This window comes from Poromitra crassiceps (assembly GCF_964638095.1).
Source record: "Poromitra crassiceps genome assembly, chromosome: 6".
Classification (NCBI taxonomy): domain Eukaryota; kingdom Metazoa; phylum Chordata; class Actinopteri; order Beryciformes; family Melamphaidae; genus Poromitra; species Poromitra crassiceps.
In genome coordinates, this window is record NC_139627.1 from 17688451 (window position 1) to 17702455 (window position 14005).

The 14005-nt window shown below is 41.4% G+C and overlaps 1 protein-coding gene and 1 pseudogene across 2 annotated transcripts in view; one reads left to right on the forward strand and one right to left on the reverse strand.

The window, feature by feature from the left end:
• Window positions 1-3218: 3218 nt before the first annotated feature.
• LOC310777761 (hydroxycarboxylic acid receptor 3 pseudogene) lies at window positions 3219-4223 on the reverse strand (annotated as a pseudogene). Its single transcript has one exon. The product of its transcript is annotated as a hydroxycarboxylic acid receptor 3 pseudogene (transcript).
• A 3726-nt stretch (window positions 4224-7949) lies between these two features.
• zfyve16 (zinc finger, FYVE domain containing 16) overlaps window positions 7950-14005 on the forward strand; it is a 48718-nt gene continuing 42662 nt past the window's right edge. The window contains exon 1 of the mRNA XM_083638938.1: window positions 7950-8051. The gene's annotated coding sequence lies outside the window, so the exon portion shown is untranslated. The remainder of the gene's footprint in view (window positions 8052-14005) is intronic.

The window sequence follows — 14005 nt, forward strand, 5'->3', positions numbered from 1 at the left end:
TCTCTCACAAATATTGAACAAATTAAAGGCAAATCTAAATCGATGGTCAAACCTTCCCATGTCTGTGGGGTCATGTAACAATATTCTCCATACTGTCAACTACATTCTAAGAATGATACCTGTCACAAAACAAAATTCCTGGTTTGAAGATTTGCATAAAATAATCTCAACCTTTATATGGCAAGGGAAAAAGGCAAGATGTTCATACTTAAGGATGTCTAGTTCAAACAAAAACAGTGGGCTACAATTACCTAACTTCTCTCAGTATTATCTTGCCTTTGGTGTCAGCAAGTTAGTGAGCTTTTTGATCCATCTGTAAGTAAAGACTGGAAAGACATTGAAGAAAATGTGTTACAAAGCTTAAACATCGACACAAAATGTCTGTATTTTATTTAAACACCCCCAAAAGATATTGAGCAAAGCCCAATTGAAACATTTTCAACATTATAAAATCATGTACAGAGATCCTCGGAATTGACACATCTACCTCAACAGTGGCATGCACAGACATTTTGGGGGGCAGGTGCTCAAGTGAAAAAAGGGCATACCAGTTATAAATATTTATTTAAAAACAATTGTGTGGTGCCACTGGGTGACCACACTTAAAGTGCCCACCTCCTTCCAATTTACATGGGGGAAAAAAAGAGAATCCTATGGCAATAAAGACCACAGATTTGCCTGAACTTATTGCTAAAGTACAGGCTCAACACACATACTATAAACATGTGCAGTAAGAGACAATGTAGTAACTAAAGAAAATCTATTTTATACATTGAGGTCAAGTTTCGAAAAATGGTCTCACTACAATGAAATGGCTACTATGGGCACAAACATCACACATAATTGGGCTAATTGAATCCAAGAGTCTCCGCTTTCCAGTCATACCCATATTACAGTATATAATTCCTAGACTTTTTAGGGACCCCATTATGCAGGAATATTCAAATAGTTTATCAGATATCAATCAATCAATCATATGGGGTGACTCTCTTGTGTGCCGATTACTATTTTGTAAAATGTCCTGTCTGTTTAGTGAATTGACATGTTTGTTATTCGTGATATAATGTATTGCTGTCTGTACTTTGTGAATTCATGTTTGATTCTGTTTGTATTTGGTAGTAGCCTACATTTTTATAAAAACGTGTGTGTAATGTATGCTACAGTATGAATTTGACCGGACTGAAAAACTGCAAAATACTTGATCTGTCCCCTATCACCCATTAAACTGTTTTAGTTTGGAGGCACGTGGAACAATTCTTTTTTCTTCTTCTTCTTCTTTTTTCCATGTGATTCAAATTCAAATTCGCTTTATTTTATTTTAATGAATGTCTCATGAACAATATTGCCAAAGCATCAAGAATGAATGAAATAAAATAACATTAATACAAACAAACATAACACAAGGACTTCCACGTGGAACAATTCTGAAACTTTGTCATTTTAACTGGCTTTGTGCAGTGTCTGTTGGACACTAGATGGTGCTATACACTATCAGTTTAGAAACATGAAGGCTGCGTGACAATGCACAGAACACAACAGCTCAGATGCTGAGTCAGAGATGCGAGGTAGATGGACATGCTGGTCCTTCTCCTGGTCGCTTGTTATGTCCAGCCACTGAGGAAAACATCCTCAGAAGGGGAGGTTATGAGCTGCTTCACACTAAAGGATTGCGGGGGGGAAGGGGGGGGGGGGGTCTTTTATTATTTGTTGGCAATTTTCACATACTTTATTGCAGAAAATGCAACAGGATGTTGTAAAAAACCATTGATGCATCCGTTTTGGCACTTAAGAGGGGGGGGGGGGTCTAATGCAAATGTTTAGATGCATCATAATTAGTTAATTATGTGGGTTGCACCAATGAAAATGTTCATTTATGTGCTTTTGACTATCTAGTAAAAAAAAAAAGTTCCTGCATTCCAAATAATGAGATTAAGATGAGTGTGTGTATTTATTTATGTATGTATGTATGTATGTATGTATGTATGTATGTATGTATGTATGTATGTATGTATGTAGGCTATGTATGTATGTAGGCTATGTATGTAGATTTATTTGGCCCCTGAAAAAGACTGACATCGAAATGTTGGGCTTTCAGTCATAACACAATGTGTTGAAATAAGGAAGGCGGGCCTAATTGAGAAAGAAAAAGTCTGTTTGCGGTCCTCGACAAGGCGGCACCAGCACAAATCCAATGGGGTTTAGGTGTTTCTCTTTTTGCTATAAACGTAACAAATTAGTAGTATTATTATTGTTATTGTAATAATAATAATAATAATAATAATAATAATAATAATAATAATAATAATAATAATAATAATAATAATAATAAATATGATTAAGGTCTCATGAGATGAAGAGATGCACCCAGCATAAAAGCTGCATCAGTTCTTCGAAGGGAAAGAGTCTTTTATGTGTCTGCAATGACACACAGAGAGCTGACATTATGCTAAGTTAGCGCTGACAGAGTCATGGTACAACACATTTTGGAACAAAGATTACATCCAGTATGTGATTAACATTCAGAGCATTCATTAGAAACAACACATTCTTAGATTGAACACAGCTCCTGAACCAAAGTAACATTTTCATAACAGTAACAAATAATTACATTTGTTACATCAATACAAGTTGATAATGCTAAATGTTTACAAAGTTGCAATTACCATTTTACATCCAAATATTTGACCTTAAACCTACTTTCATCATTTTATTGTAGTTAATAATAATCTATGTCTTGGTGGCTCCACCTGGTGGTCTGCCAGAACATTAAAACAACAACAACAACAACAACAGACAACAGATTTCAAAGGGCCCAGGATCCGCTTTTTCACAGTCTAATTTTGACAGGTGTGTGTTTGTGTGTGCGTGCGTGTGTGTGCGTGCGTGCATGTGTGTGCGTGCGTGAGTGCGTGCGTTTGTGTGTGTGCGTGCGTGTGTGTGTGCGTTTGTGTGTGTGCGTGTGTGTGTGTGTGCGTGCGTGTGTGTGTGTGTGTGTGCATGCGTGCGTGCGTGTGTGTGTTTGTGTGCGTGCGTGTGTGTGTGTGTGTGTGTGCGCGTGCGCGGAACCCCTGATATGTTATAAAAATGATGCCAGCAACAGGCAGGCCTCTATCAATCCATCTAACCATCTAACAAGGTCCACTTTCAGGAGACTTGGTGAGTGTATGAGGCATGTGATACTTCAGCTTGCGTGCTCTATAACGCTGCCTGGCGTGACTTCATATCCTTCTTGTTTCAATGGTGAAAACACCGTTCTCAGATGGTGCCGCCTGCTCCTTGTCGCGCTCCTGGTCTTCTTTCTTTCCCAGCAGTTTGTTTAGGACTTTATGGAAGCTACCACTGAAGGCAGGGCTGGAGAAGTAATACACGATAGGGTTGAGGACACTGTTGAAGTATGTGAAACACACCGAGGTGTAGAAGGCCAGGTTGGCCTCCCTGAAGTACTTGCACTCACTGTACCACGCCTTGAGGATCCACACGGCGATGCGTGACACGGTGCTCGCCAGGAAACAAGTGTTGAAGATCAACGCTACGGCTAAAACAAAATGGACGGCCCGTTTGACTTTCCCCCTCTTGTCCAGAGTCTTGGTTTTCAGCTGCCATGTGATGCGTATTGTGCAGAAGGCAACAATGGCAGTGGGCAGGAAGAACTGAATGACATAAAAAGCATTGTGCCAGGTCGAGAGGGCACTGAAGCCCATGCAGATGTTGAAACTCTCGCACTGTGTGCGGTTGTCGTGGTCGAAGAGATGCTCATCAGTGAGCAGGTATCCGGTAGCAAAAAGGATCAGGCCCCACAGGCCGAGGGAGACCCACAGAGCGTGCCCCAGGCCCAGGCGGTTGATGCGGTGTAGGGGGTGGACAATCTTGAGGTAGCGGTCGACGGCCACAGCGGTGAGGAAGAAGATCCCCGCTGTGCGGTTGGCCGCCAGCAGGAAGAGCAGGATGCGACACGGCACGTCGCCGTAGAGCCAGTTCTTCCCACGCCTGTAGTAGTCGGCCCTGAAGGGCAGGCAGAACAGCAGGACGGAGTCCGCCACAGCCAGGTGGGTCAGGTACACAGAGTTGGGCTTCCAGGTGTCCATGTGAAAGATGAACATCCACAGGGCCATGAGGTTCCCCATCAGTCCAAAGACGAACTCCAGGATGAGGATCGGAGGCAGAGCCTGGTCCAGGACGGGAGACTCAAAGGCACAGCAGTTAACTGATGGAGTGAGGTGCATCTTGTGGCGCACAGCTGAGTGCACCTCTGCTGCTCTGACTTTACACACTGCTGCTCTTTACAGCGTCAACAGAGATATGCTGTGCCAGGTGACTTCTAGCAGGTCAACTTGATCTTTTTATCTGTCTTTTATTGATGTAAAGCACTTTGAGCTGCACGTTGTGTATGAAAGGCACTACACACATAAAGGTTATTATTATTATTCTTTCATGTTTGCGCTCATGCTAACGATTCTCTGACAAACATGAATTCATGTAGTGACACACAAGTGGACCGAGTATCCCTGCACTGTTATCCTTAGGGGAGTGCTATTGACCCTGAGGAATACACACACATCACACAGTAGTCCAGGGATACTCAACTTGCTTTGCCCGGGGGCCACTTTCGTGAAATGATAGAAGGCCAGGGGCCAGTTAATAAACAAACAATATCCATTTTTCTGTAGTGGATTGTAGGTTTTTGGGGTGCCAGCCGGAGTTTAGTCTGACAATGTTGTGCACACCGGATAGTTAGTTAGGTTAAGTTAGTTAGGTTAAGTACATACATAAGTGCCTGGGTAGCGAGCAGACGGTGGTATTTGTCAATTTTTTCACAGCAAAGGCCAGAGATATTCCTCATCTCTGGCCTTTGCTGTGAAAATTCTGTATGAGAAAAATCAGATTCCCAGGAAAGCTGTGGAAGTACCGAATTGTGTAGTCACACTCATTGATTATTGAAAGATATTCCATATTCCAGACTGAAATGCTATAACAGAAGTGGAGTATTGGCCAGAATGACATGAACATTTGGACACTTATTCAGCGGGTATCTTGCATGTTGCGTTCAGGTGCACTGTACTTTTTTTCTTTTTTTTTTTGCAATTCCATCGCGGGCCACACAGGGGGCGCCCGCGGGCCGCATGTGGCCCGCAGGCCGCAAGTTGAGTATCACTGCAGTAGTCGATTTGTACAGACATTTCTATGGAGATGGTAGGGTCTTATGGAGACAAACAATTTGGAGGGTGGGGGACCAGCTGTTTACCCTTTTGTTTATATTATAACAGCAGAATGCTAATTGTATATTCAAAAGACATGCAAGTTAGGGATGTTGAGACCCTACTGCCAAGTGCCAATGCCCTTAATAAAGGCACTGTGGCTGCCCACTGCTTTTAGGTAGTTAGGAATAGGATGGGTCAAATACAGACAATACAATCAAGTATGCTACTTTGATCTTATCCAAACTTTTAATTTATAGTTATCAAACTTCTACTCATGCTCGCTTTGCCTCTGCTGCATGTTTAATAAAACATTAACCTGAACCTGGTGTGTACATACGTGTTTACACTGAGCTAAATAAAGAGGTTTACACACCTTTAGCAGTTAACCTGAACCTGGTGTGTGCATACTGTTTACACTGAGCTAAATAAAGAGGTTTACACACCTTTAGCAGTTAACCTGAACCTGGTGTGTGCATACGTGTTTACACTGAGCTAAATAAAGAGGTTTACACGCCTTAGCAGTTAACCTGAACTTGGTGTGTGCATACGTGTTTACACTGAGCTAAATAAAGAGGTTTACACGCCTTAGCAGTTAACCTGAACCTGGTGTGTGCATACGTGTTTACATGCCTTCGCAGTTATGCGTTCCCTTGACCACCAAAGCAGTACATTTTGAGCCAAGTGCTGCACTTCTTTTTTTGCCACTAAATTCGCACATACTACTACAGTAAACACCTTTATGCTCTAAGTCCACTAAGTCCTTAGTCAAATTGTATTTGGGCTTGCGTGACAACGACACACAAAGGCCTTCCTCTCTTTAACGGTTATTACCTGCCACTTAACAACAAAATTCAAACTAGCTTAATCTTGACATCCCATTTATTGTGTTGCCTGGCAACATCCATTGAGGATGATGTAGCCTGATCCAGTGGTGTAGTCTACGTCACTGGTTCCCAAATGGTGTGCCTAGCTATAGGCACACTGGTGTGCCTTGAGGCAAGCCCAGGTGTGCCTTGGGATTTTGAAACAGGGTCCAAAATTAGCACCAGCCACCAGCCAACTGTTGGTCAAATATGCAAGTGGCTGATAGATTTGCTTCACTCACCAGCAAAAGAACAATGGTAATCTATTAACCAATCTATTATCTATTGGACAAAAAAGTTAATTTTGGAGCCTGATTGCAAATATTGCCTACAACTACACAAACAGTGGGTGCGTTGCTTCTTTGATGTAATCATTTTACAAAGTTTCAAATGATTTCCAATTATTTTGTTAATAAATATTTCACAAGTAATATACCGGTAGTTGTTATAACACATGTTATAGAGGCTATTTTGCGCAGATATATAGGTGTGCCTTGAGATTTTATCTTGCCCTTTGGTGTGCCTCAGGCACAAAAAGTTTAGGTAGAGAGATAACAGTGAAAATATGATCAAGACAGTCTACATTTTGTAATTGTGTTAACTTCTTATAAATGAAATAATAATGAATAATAAGAAAATAATAATAATAATAATGGAACCCCCTCATAGCTCCCCGCCCCCACCCACCCCCGCATGGAAACATATCTCACTCCAAGCTGAAATTTACAGTATACCCACTACAAAAACTAGACTACACCACTGGCCTGATCATGTATGGCAGAACTTCAATAAAGCCTGATGTATCTGTCCTGTGATGTAGCCCTCTATAGAGTACAACAGGTGGTGACATCACCTGGTTCAAAGACCAGTCAATAGGAGAAGGCCAGTTCTATTTTATAATACAAGCTTGGTGACTCAATATGGGGAGCTGTGATCTCTTTTCAGAAGCCCTCTATGCCCAATCTTGAATGGCTGGTGAAGGTAAATCACTTTGGTTTATGACTCCCCTTATATGTTACAACCGGGCTCAAGGAAGTAACAAGGGAGTCAAACACCAAAGTAGAAGTTAAAACAATGTATTAACTAAAACTAATGGAAAATAACTAGACAACACAAACTACAAACAGAACAAAAGGCGCATCGCCCAATGAATGCACCAGGCCCAATGCAATCAGTCTAAGGACCCCAACACCAGGTGGGAGGATTGTCGCAAAAGCTAAAATCTTATCAGATGTGGGGGGTCTGTTACCGCATTCATGACAACTCGGACTGCTACGTGCGCAAGATACCTAGTATATCTATAAAAGGGAGCATGTGGGCAATGTTCTCTCTTTCAATTTTGTCCCGGAAGTGATGTCATATTGATTGTGACATCATCAGTGATGTCATAAGAGCAATTATGATGTCATCAGTGATGCAAAGTTGTGACATCCTCATTTTGTGACATCATCAGTGACATCATCACTGAACTATAGCCTTGTGTGTGTGTGTGTGTGTGTGTGTGTGTGTGTGTGTGTGTGAGTGAGTGAATTTATGACATCACTATTGATGTCATCAGTGGGACAGAGAGACCATTGAAACAGACAGAGCCCTAGCTCCCTCCCATTTATTTATGGGGCAGACATAAAACCACCCAGAAATACTTGTCATATTTTGGGATGAAAAAGGTGACTAGTTTGCATCCCTGGAACAAATGTAGGCTCTGTGTATTGTATGATAGCTATAGGCTACATATATTTCTCCAGGCTGGCTTCCCAGTATATGGAGTGTGTGTTGTGTTAGCAGATCCTGTGACTGTGACCTCCCTACAGTCTGTTCAAGATGGCCGCTTGAGTGGAGAAACTACATCTCCAATAAAACTCATTTAGCTTCCCAACTTTTGCTGTCTGAAGAATGAAATGACATCAGTGACATTTTGACCTTTTCTTAAATCGGAAGAAGCGCATAAACGCTGAGGACGACGGCAGTGATGGAATAACAGTGCTGGCTGGTAAGGACTCGAAACAACCCAAGTTAACCAACAGTTAGCTAGCTAGTTAACGCTAGCCTGCGTTAGCTAGCAAGCTAATAGGGTTAACTTCACCCGTTTAATTGACCTAAAATTAGAAACGAACGGCTATTGATTGGTGACGTTCGAGAGATACGCTTAGCTTAGCTACGGACAGTCAGCCACAGCTGTCCAACATTTAACGCTTAAGCTAAATGCTAAGTGTCTTTTGTTTATGATGTAGCGTTGTTAGCGGTTTGGCTTAGTTGCTAGCTTTTGGTTTGCTAGTGAGTGTTGTAAAGCGTTTTAACAGATAACCCCAGTTCGCCTTTATACTGACGTTGTGAACGTAACATTAATAAAAGCTGCTTTGTTTCCGATGTGGACTATTATGGCAATGTTATTTAACTGACACAAAGCAAAACTGTCAAGTATTAGCTGGGCTTGTCCTTGCCCATGGCACCGGACCTCACCTCCTCTAGTCTAGTCTGCACCCACCTTCAGCTGCAGACACTTTTATCCTAAATCTTCACTTGTGGCTGAACAGGATGATACATGGGCAAGAACTGTACAACTGTGTGGATATTGCCAGAATAAATGAATGAGTATAGCTAAGTGACTATGATGATTGGCCTAGGGCTGTTGGGCAATGGACATTTTCAGCTGAAAATAGGGGGCCTTGAAAATGGGCTAATTTCACTGTGATTGATTTATTATAAATCAATTATAGCCTTGTCTTGAGTAAGGTTGATTTCCTCATTCCTATCACTGGTGAAGTTACAAGGTTACTGTAACGTTAACTTATCACCCCACAGTACAGCAGCATATTGATCAATATATTAGTAAGATTACAAATTCAAAATTTAATTTGGAAAGAATATTTTGACCTATGACCTAATATACTACATTACCTAACACATTCAAAACGAATTGGTCATTTCTCACTTCCAAATTCAAACAAATTCATTGTCATAGCTGACATCCTCTCTTTAATTTGCAATACTTAGTACTTTTCTCGAGTTTTTGTATTTTCTACACTGCATCTGAATAACTACAGTACAGTAGTAACATACAGTAGGCCTACTGTATAGTGTACTGTATACCCTCTACTGTAAGGGTTCCCAACAGGTTTTGGGGTCAGGGAATCTATTCCAAGGACCCCCTCATAATCATAACCTCGATTAAGCAAGTCTAAGGAATGACTGAGTCCTCGACTCCTCGTCAGTCCCGAGTGGTAGCGAGTAAGTTGGTTAAACTCACTCGACACGGCGTATAAAGGCCTATTAACCATCTCCGCTCTCTTGGCATAGTGGTTAGTGAACTTAGCGCATGCTCTTTGGAAGCGGGAGGCCGGCGGATCGAATCCCGTTCCACCCCTGGAGCCCTTGCTGCCAGTGCTGTCAACACAACACAGGTTACACATGCGTACTACCACATTTGTTGGCTACACTTTGCTGCCATTGGAACCATTTGTATTCTAAAACTTTTCACCCTAAATACTTCTGACCTGTTTCATATGATAAACAAACACCAATACAACAAGAGGGTCATTTCTGTTACATGTGATGTCACTGATGAGTCCAAATTGCATTTGGCCTCACGAGCAAAAATGTAAAAACAAAAAACAAACAAAATGCTTCCATACGGTTCACCTGGCGTAATAATCCAAGTCTCCAAAAGCCCCCAGATGCCAAGTTTACTTGAAAAGACGTCATTTACATCCCGTTTTTTTTTAGCTGAAATATTCACTGTAGTCTGTGCAGCTGGAACTGCACTTCTTGCTCGAGCACCTGGCTACAGTGTAGATGGTACAAAAAAATCTCATGTGTAACCTAGTAGTCTCAAACCATAGTAATTATCTTTTTTAATTTAAGGGAACTTGCTTTTTCCCCATTCCACAATTTTGCAGGAATTTTGAGATGAGAATGAACTGGTTTCTGAATTTTACCATCACATTTTTCGGACATGTTTATTCACAGCGTCTCTTTACATCAGTGGCCTTGGGAGGCATGGGGTTGGTCTTCACACCTGTTGACCCAGTTGTGGAGCAGACCATCAGGTGAGCTCTATGGAAAAGGCTGCAGTCTGTGTGCTACCCAGGCATGACGGCCACAGTAATTGAGCAGCCTGGAGAAAGCACTTCGTTTGCCTCAGTATCTCAGGTAGTTGTTGGTGTTGTTCAGTTACACCAACTTCAGGATTTTCAATCAGCATTTTTCTGACATCTGATAAAAACTTGGGACACCTGAATGAAGTAAAGCCCCAATCAGTAACTTTTTCACCTTAATATAAGTGCTTTTTACTGTTTTTAGTCAATGAAGATGGTACATTGACTTGCAACAGGGAGAATGTCACCTCTATTGGTCACACACCGCCCTCCAAAGGCCTCTCCTGGGACTAAGCAGTTTTGTGCCTGCGTCCCGGAGGCAAGATGCGTGCATGCGCTGTGCAGCGGAATGAAAATGATGCTTCACGTAACTATGGATTATTGTTTCATCACGTGGTGAGTACCCGATGTCACAACATGTACATCATCGATACTGATGCTATTGCACCCAGAGGGCGCAGTTTCCCCAATAGCAAAACTTGGAAAAGTTGCTGAATGGGTCTTTAATAATATTAAATTAATCATTTTTGGCCTGATTCCTGTGGTCAAGATTATAACATCTAAAACTGTAGTAAACTGCAATGTATTACCTCCTGCTTCTTTTTCTAGTGCGTAGAGCGTGGCTTTATGGCAGCTGGTTGTCATGATTCATTTTGGGAAAAAGCGTGGGCTAACGTGTTCGGATAGCATTTATCCAAAGATCTGAACGTTTATGGCACATTGTTGATTGATACTGCTAGTTTGAAAACATTCAGACTTTGCTATCAGTTGTTTATTCCATCAATAATAGGGATCCCCTTCCCCCTTCCGCACGACCCATTCAGTCCCGGTAATGTAATGTCTCTCCTGGCATTCCAGGGAATCCCATTCAAAATGATCACATAGCCTATCATGGCACTTAGGGTGTGATGATAAGCCCTGTCAGACATGCAGCCTTTTCCAGGAATGTCCTGGGACAGTTCTTGCATGAGGTCATGTTGTATGAATGGGGTACTACAGTACAGGGACCATCACACAGACACAGCGAGAGAGGTTGAGAATGGCACAGTAATCCAATGTGATGCGGTCACAGGTGCGTGTTCATACTAGGGCTGGGTTCAAAAAAATTGATTCTCAGATTTTTAATCGATTTTTATTTTAATCCTCGATTATCGATTCATATGTCCAGAGATCGATTAAAAAAAAGATTTTTTTTTAATTAACAGGCTAAAATATTATGCTGTGTGGTAGTTGAAACATAGTTTCAAGTTGACGTTTATTTATGTTTGTAGTTGAAACAAAAACAAATACTGTAGGCTACATGAATGGAAATGTTTTTTTTTTTTGTTTTTTTTTATCAATTTTTTTATTGGTATTATATATAAATATATATTATATATAAAAACAAAACAAAACAAGGGCGGCTTTAGCTCAGGAGGTAGAGCGGGTCGGCCAATGACCGATTGGTCCGATCGATCCCCGCTCCCTCCCAGCTGCTGTCGTTGTGTCCTTGGGCAAGACACTTAACCCCAAATTGCTCCCGATGGTGTGTAGGCACCCTGCGTGCAGCCTGCCGCCATCGGTGTATGAATGGGTGAATGTAGACTACCTACTGATTGTAAAGCGCTTTGGATAAAAGCGCTATATAAATGCAGGCCATTTACCATTTACAAGGAAAGAATGTAGTTATATCAACATCAAACCAAAGAGAGGAGTTTAAACATGTCTTCTCGAATTGGGAAAAACGAGATAAGAACACCAAACACTGGGTTATTATTCTCCCCTGGATCAATACAAATGACCAAATAAACATTGATAAGCAAGAATAAATGAGAAAAGGGAAGGGCAAGGGAAATTTAACCAAAAAAATACAAATTTGTTAAATAGCGTGTTTTAAATCCCTATAATGCCCCTCCTCCCCGCCCAATTTTGCACAATCCTTCTAACTACCCACCCACCACCCCAGACCCCCATGAATGGAAATGTTTGATCATTAATATCTACTTTTAGAAATTATATAGGCTGAAATCAAATCACTGTGCATAATTGTGAAAGTGTCTTTATTGACAGATGAAAAGGCTGTTATTTACCCTTTGTCACCACCTGGTGAGTAAATATATGTGTAACTAAAACCATTAAAATTGACAACAGGTCTGCAACTTTTTTCCCCCGTGTATCTACTTGGCTGGTTGGGAACCCCTGTGTTACATAACTGGACATGTAATTCAGGGTACAGATCAAAAAACATTTTGAAACATATTGAAATCGATCGAATCGGAATCGAATCGAATCGAATCGAAATTAATCGATTCGCAACCTTGTGAATCGGAATCGAATCGATTCTTGAAATTTGAACCAATACCCAGCTCTAGTTCATACTGAAGAGTATTTTACAACGGCTTTGAACACTGCTCAGTCGAACATAATCAAGGACCACCTGTTTTATGCCATATTAATAAAAGTATTAAACCCCACGAGGCTGTGATTGATTTTACCGCAGCTTGCATAGGGATGCACCGATATGAAAATTTTGGTCGATGCCGATAACCGATATTAACATTGCTGTTATGGCCGATAACCGATATTTACCGATGTCGATATGATCTGTATAAAACCACATTTTTATGATCATCACATTTTGTACATACTGAAAAACACATGTTAACACTGAATTTGAAAAAGTTATGCATTTCTTTATTTGCAAAGCCTTTGGAAAAGCCCATAAATCATAGATTTACTGCATTATTTCATATCAATGTGAAGAATTTGGCTGATAATGATAACCGATATTAACATTGCAACATCTGACCGATACCGATATGACCGATATGTTAAAAAATGACTAACATCGGCCGATACCGATATGATTGCCGATATATCGTGCATCCCTAATTTTGCAAAGGCGGAGTTGTGTATGTGACCATTATTATTTCCTAATCTCCTTGTATTGGGTGACAGGAACACACAGACATTCATATTTCCTTGTGACAACAGCTGACAGTCATGCTGCACTCAGCAGTTTGCCACTGCTTGGCATGCGTGAGCGATCTGAATGAAACTAGACCGAGTGGCTCCTGTGCGACACCGGGCAGCAAAGTCATGGTGACAAGACATTGAGGCCATTTACACCTGGCATTAACATGCGTTTTCTGTGATCAGATTGCAATCTGATCACAGGAAACGCGTGTTAGTGCCAGGTGTAAATTGCCTCATTGAGGGGCCCTTTACACGAGGACAGTTTCTGGAAGAAACGACACAATAGCGTTTCCTTCACACCTTTTCCTTCACACCTTCTCCCTGTTTACATGAGCGCTGTTGAATTTTTAAAACGCCGTAATGTACATGCCGGGGCGCTAGGTGGCAGTGTGATCACCTTATTCTTTGCCCATACAAGGACGCTTCTGCATGAAGTAATTTTGTACTCGTCTTTCCTGTTTTAAACACCGAAGTAGAGTACGCCTTCCGCAGTCATTTAGACTTGCCAAAACGCTTTTTTCAAGCAAACAAACTGTTTTAAAGTTTTAATATTTGTCGGGTGAGAATGTAACATATATGTGACCAGTTTATCAGAATAACGCCTATTGGAAATCTTTAACGAGCAGCGAGGACCGGGAACGCTGAGTGTGCTATCTGTCAAACCCCACTGTAGGCTACTGGCAGTGAGAAAACACTGTCAACGTGCTTTTGTAACTAACGTTAAATGCCGACCGGGTACAGCCATCGGCTCCTCGCAGCAGTAACGTTATGAACATGTAACTGAAGTTGGCCGCAGTGTAGCTTAATTCTGAATGTTGCCAAACTTCATTCATACTGACGTTTTATTTTGAAAATGGTTGCCAACTCGTGCACGGCTATGGCGTAATCGCGTGTG